Below are 6,096 nucleotides of genomic sequence, written 5' to 3'. Positions count from 1 at the left end.
CAAATCTTATCAAAACTTTTCCTGGGTAGGGCAAGAACTCATCAAGAATACAGGAAGTCTAATAGCCTTCAGGGCACTTAGCTTTCATTACCACCATATAGAGCAGATCAAGAAGACCCTAAACAGAGCTTAGAAGTAGAGAACACAATAGGAATAAAGGTCCAATCAGAAACATGTCAGGAAATGGCATATGATTTTGCTCAGGAGGACAATAAATAAATAAAATGGGGCTTTGATCTCAAATAAACATGTTTCAAATGTATACTAAATCCTTCTTTTGGAAAAAAAAATCTAGGTTATCTTCATGTAAATTCACATGTCTTAGTGATGGTTGAACTGGATTCAATAAAAGGAAACCTATCTTTACATAAAATAAGTTATAAGAAAGAGAAAATTAGTATGGGTCTTGAATCATGACTGCTAATATGTTACACAGAGAGATAAATACTACTACATGAGCACAATAAGGTACAAATGTGTTGCAGGAGCTGAGACCTACTGGTACAAATATTATAGTATCTAGAAAGCTGAAATCCATATGTCAGTAGTGTCAGTTCTCCCTTAATGGCTCTGAAATCCACATGTTAACAGGTTAGATTCTAACTAATGGCTCTGAAGGAGAATCTACTGCATCCCACTCCAATCCCAAGTTCTGGTAATGGCAGACAATCCAGGCATTGACTCCTTGACTACCACTATCATTTCATGGCTTCTCCCTTGTATCTTTACATACTCTTCCTTTTTTGTGTCTGTGTCCAAACTTCCCTCTGCTTATAAGGACCCCATTCACATTGGACTATACTTCACCCTATGTAGAAATGGCCTTATTGTAAGTAATTACCTCTGCTACCATCTAATTATCAAATACAATCATCTCATTGTTCACTGCTGAGAGTTCAAAATTCAATGTATTCTTTGGAGGGGGTATGATTTAGCCAACAGCACATAAGAATCATAGGAAAATGTAGCTGTATCTATAGTTATACCATCCTGAATTATTTCATAAATTAAGCAGAGTTGGGTCTAGTAAGTACTTGGATGGGGAGGAAAATGTACCTGCAAAATACCTTCATTGACACAAGTTATTAGAAATGCATCCAGGTAATGACAAAGATATTCTTTAGGGGTGCAGAGTGAGAGTTCCTACTGTCCCAGTCATTCGGGAACTATTAAAATAGGTCAGTTTAATCTAGCTATAAAATTATAATAAGACATACAAGGTGTGGCTGGAGTAGTGCCTCTTCCTGTGGACTCAGAGTCAGACAGAAAGAGTTTTCAGGTTCAAAACCTGTACATCCCAGAAGCTGCTGATTCACTGGGGGGGGGGGGGAAGAAAAAAACTCTTTAGGGAGTCGGGCTGTAGTGCAGCGGTTTAAGCACACATGGCGCAAAGTGCAAGGCCGGCTTAAGGATCCTGGTCCAAGCCCCCGGCTCCCCACCTGCAAGGGAGCCACTTCACAGGTGGTGAAGCAGGTCTGCAGGTGTCTATCTGTCTCTCCGCCTCTCTGTCTTCATTTCTCTCTGTCTTATATAAAACCAACAACATCAATAACTGCAACAATAATAACTACAACAACATCAACAATAAAAAGGGCAACAAAAGGGAAAATAAACAGAAATTTTCTTTTTAATTACACTAAGATATTCTTTTTTAAAATTTTTGTTTTATTTTATTTTATTTATTTTTTTAAGAAAGTATTAATTAACAAAACCATAGGGTAGGAGGGGTACAATTCAACACAATTCCCACCACCCATTCTCCATATCCCAACCCCTCCCCTGATAGCTTTCCCATTCTCTATCCCTCTGGAAGCATGGACCCAGGGTCATAGTGGGTTGCAGAAGGTAAAAGGTCTGGCTTCTGTAATTGCTTCCCCACTGAACATGGACGTTGACTGTCGGTCCATACTCCCAGTCTGCCTCTCTCTTTCCCTAGTAAGGTGGGTCTCTGGGGAAGCTGAGACCCAGGACACATTGGTGGGGTCTTCAATCCAGGGAAGCCTGGCCAGCATCCTGATGGCATCTGGAACCTGGTGACTGAAAAGAGAGTTAACATATGAAGCCAAACAAATTGTTGAGCAATCATGGACCCAAAGCTTGGAATAGTGGAGAGGAAGTGTTAGGGGGATACTCACTGCAAACTCTAGTGTACTTCTGCTTTCAGGTATATATTTTGCAGTAGTTTACGGATATGTGTGAAGATATGCTCTCTCTCACAGAAACTGGAGTATATCTAGGTTTTGGGACTTTGTTAGAAAGTGAACCACCTGAGATGGAATTAGAGTATACTATGAAAGGAAAGGTCTCACCCGCATAATGAAGCTGAAGGGTTGTCATTCCACATGTGTAGTCTCTGGACACAGTCTAAAGTGAAGCATATTGAGGTGGCAATTGTTGTGTTGGTTAGGTTGTGATCGGCAGATGCAATATTATTTGATATGGATTGGGAGAGGCATATGGGAAAGTGGACCCTATCCAGGGTTCCATGACTGGGGGAAGTAGAGGCTCTATAGTGGAGATGTGAGGTTCCTGCTGTCTTAGGGTTCAAAAAGACAATCGATAGTTAATGTTATCATCACATTATTTGGTAATTGGGTTAACTTTGAAAAGTTCTTTTGTTAGGGTTTGCTGTACAGTACCCAGTATCTTGTATATAGCTGTGCTATTGGTTGCTTCTGATCTACTTGGTCTAGGCTTTTGAGAGAGTCTGCATATCAATTACACTGCATATATTGAGAAAAGATTCAGTCTGTGTTTTGAAAAACTTCGAGACATACAAATAGTTTTCCCCCGCTTGTATTAATTAACTAGTGATGTATATGACTACATATTACTAGGAGTGTGCATAAACACCATTCCCACCACCAAAAGACTGTGACCCATCCCTCCCACCCACTCCCAACCCCCCAGTCCCAGGAAGCTGCATGTCTACCCCTCACCTCAGGGTTATTACTTTGGTGCCATACTTACAATTTGGTCAGGTCCTGCTTTTAGTTTCCCTTTCAGATCTTCTTACTCAACTTCTGTTGATGAGTGGGATCATCCCATACTCATCTTTATCTTTCTGACTTAGCTCACTTAACATAATACCTTCTAGCTCCGTCCAAGATGGGTCAGAGAAGGTGGGTTCATTGTTCTTGATAGCTGCATAGTATTCCATTGTGTATATATACCACAGCTTTCTCAGCCACTCATCAGTTGTTGGGCACCTGGGTTGCTTCCAGATTTTAGCTATTATGAATTGTGCTGCTATGAACATAGGAGTACACACCTCTTTTTGGTTGGGTGTTATGGAGTGTTGTTTTTGCCGGGCTATGTTGTTTTCGCCGGGCTGGCTTCACGGGCGGGTAACAGATGACCAGGGACTCATGGTTGAGCTGTAGGCAGTATCTCTTTATTCATGCAGGACGCAGCACAATCTAAGCCAAGCTAAGCTAAACTCAAGTACCCTAAAACTCACAATGCTGTCTTTATATATACTTGCCAAATAGGGTAGAAACAGGATGTGACATAGAGAGGGTGGAGAGAAAAGTGACTGGTGAAAATCAGAGTGTGACAAGGAGAGGATCAGGGTGTGACATAGAGAGGGGGTGGAGCAGGCGAGAATTCTATCACTGAACCACTAATGCCCTGGAGGGAGGGTGGTGCTTGTTAACAGTGGTTATGTAAATAGAATGAAGTGGTTATGTAAATAGAATCGTGTTAAGCAGGGGGGATTTAAACAAAATGAAACAGAAGGGGTCTCATGCATATCAACAATTCCCCCTTTCTTTTTAACTAATGGCCATAGTATTAGGAGTGTGGGGTGAACAGAAACCTATATCATACAGGCATTTTCAAATGAACTGGCATAAGACACAGAAAACAAAATAGGCGAGCAGCAATAACCAGTGTGATTTCAAGGGGAACGTCTCTTACCTCAAAGGGCAAGGCCTAGCAGTCGAAAGGGCATTTCTTGCCTCTGGGAATGCTTCATGCCTCTGGGGGCATCTCTTGCCTCAAAGGGCGTTTCTTGCCTCTGTGGGCATCTCTTGCCTCTTGGGGCACTTCATGCCTCTGTGGACATAACCTAATAAGGAGGTGGAGTTTTCTACCTCTGGGGAAGAGCCTGAAGGCGAGGGGACATGGTCTATAAAGTCTCAAGGCAATTGGCTGAAGTTAGTCTTTGAGAAACACAGCAGCGTGTACCAGTAAGTCTGATGGAGGTGTCAGTCCAAAGTAGATGACCACAGAAGAAAATGCCAGGGAATGAAACGCTGAATGTCTGTCTTGATGGGGAATGTCGGCCACCAGAATTCTGCTTTTCTGTAGAGAGTGAGCTTTGGAGTCTGTGAATCTATTTCTTCAGGTCGTGCCAGGTCACATCATTGGTTTCTGGGGGTGTGTTGTAGTCATTCCATCTTGTGGGCGATGTCAGAGAACAGGATCCAAATGGATTTCCAGGAATTCCATTTGAGTAGATGTTTTTTCATGTGAAGACTTGATAGCTGAAATTCACTTACTTGTCAAACAAAACTTGTAGCAGATTAGAAGTTTACGATAATTGATAACTCCATTATAATTGGAAGTCCTTTCTAGTATGATTTTAAAGTTTGTTTAAAAAGTTTAAACTCAATAAAATGTGGAAAGGTAAACAGAAGAACCACTGTAGAAGCCCCAGGCATGAGAATAATAAACATAATCATTGCACTATCTGCCCCACCCATAACTCATACTGTTTCAGGATTAAACATTTCAGATTTATGCCAAGACGTAAAAAAGAAATCAAAGGAGGGAAAAAACAATTTTTTAGATTGTTTCTGGATGTCTCTAGAAATCATGCCTGCGTCTAGCATTTTTTTAAGTCAATGTCAAACAAAAATTCAGTCATTCAGATCACTCTCTTATGAAACAGATCTCACCATGTAGCATTAAGAGTCCCCGGAGGGTGACCTAGTCCAAAAAGCTCCTCAAAATTCCATTTAGGGTGCTTCTGACTGTTCCTGCTGGATTGCTTCAGGCATCTACTTTTAAAAGCGTCTTCCCATTGAAGAAAGAATCCAATCAGGAGAGTAGAACTAATCACGTGTCTCCATTCTTGGGGAATGCCAGGGTACTAGAGAACACTCCTCAAATTAGAGTAGTCCTTCTCCATGGGAAACATGCGAGAAGAAGTCCAGAAAGTCCCAGTGGAAATCCCCATGCATATCCCAAGGTCTACGACAGTCATAAAGAACCAAACTGTGGCCCGGAGCAAAATGTAGTCCTTTTCCTCAGGAAACATGGGAGAGGGAATCCAGAAAGTCCAAGGAGAAATCTCCGTGCATCTCCCAAGCTCTATGATCCCGGTCATAAGAAAACAAAGTTCCTGGTCAGGGAACTGAAATGTGGCCCAGAGTAAAATGTTCCAGAGACAGAGAAACTGTCTCATAATGAAACAGTAGAGGCTTTGGCAAACCTCTTCGTAAATAGAAGAGAAGACCATAGTGCATAGGTAGGCAAAGTCTTTGCTTATCTGGGAGTTGCGCAGGTCCAGCCCCACGTTGTAGCGCCATATGTTGTTTTCACCGGGCATGTTGTTTTTGCCGGGCTGGCTTCACAGGCAGGTAACAGACGACCAGGGACTCATGGTTGAGCTGTAGGCAGTATCTCTTTATTCATGCAGGACACAGCACAATCTAAGCCAAGCTAAGCTAAACTCAAGTACCCTAAAACTCATAATGCTGTCTTTATATATACTTGCCAAATAGGGTGGAAACAGGATGTGACATAGAGAGGGTGGAGAGAAAAGTGACTGGTGAAAATCAGAGTACGAAAAGGGGAGGATCAGGGCATGACAAGGAGAGGGGGTGGAGCTGGTTAGAAGTCTATCACTGAACCACTAATGCCCTGGAGGGAGGGTGGTGCTTGTTAACATCGGTTATGTACATAGAATGAAGTGGTTATATAAATAGAATCGTGTTAAGCAGGGGGGATTTAAACCAAATGAAACAGAAGGGGTCTCATGCATACCAACAATGGAGTCCTTGGGGTATAACCCCAGGAGAGGAATTACTGGATCATATGGGAGGTCCATGTCTAGCCTTCTGAGAGTTTTCCAGACTGCTCTCCACAGAG

This window comes from Erinaceus europaeus, chromosome 3 (assembly GCF_950295315.1).
Source record: "Erinaceus europaeus chromosome 3, mEriEur2.1, whole genome shotgun sequence".
Lineage (NCBI taxonomy): Eukaryota > Metazoa > Chordata > Mammalia > Eulipotyphla > Erinaceidae > Erinaceus > Erinaceus europaeus.
Note: the sequence above shows the minus strand (reverse complement) of the source record.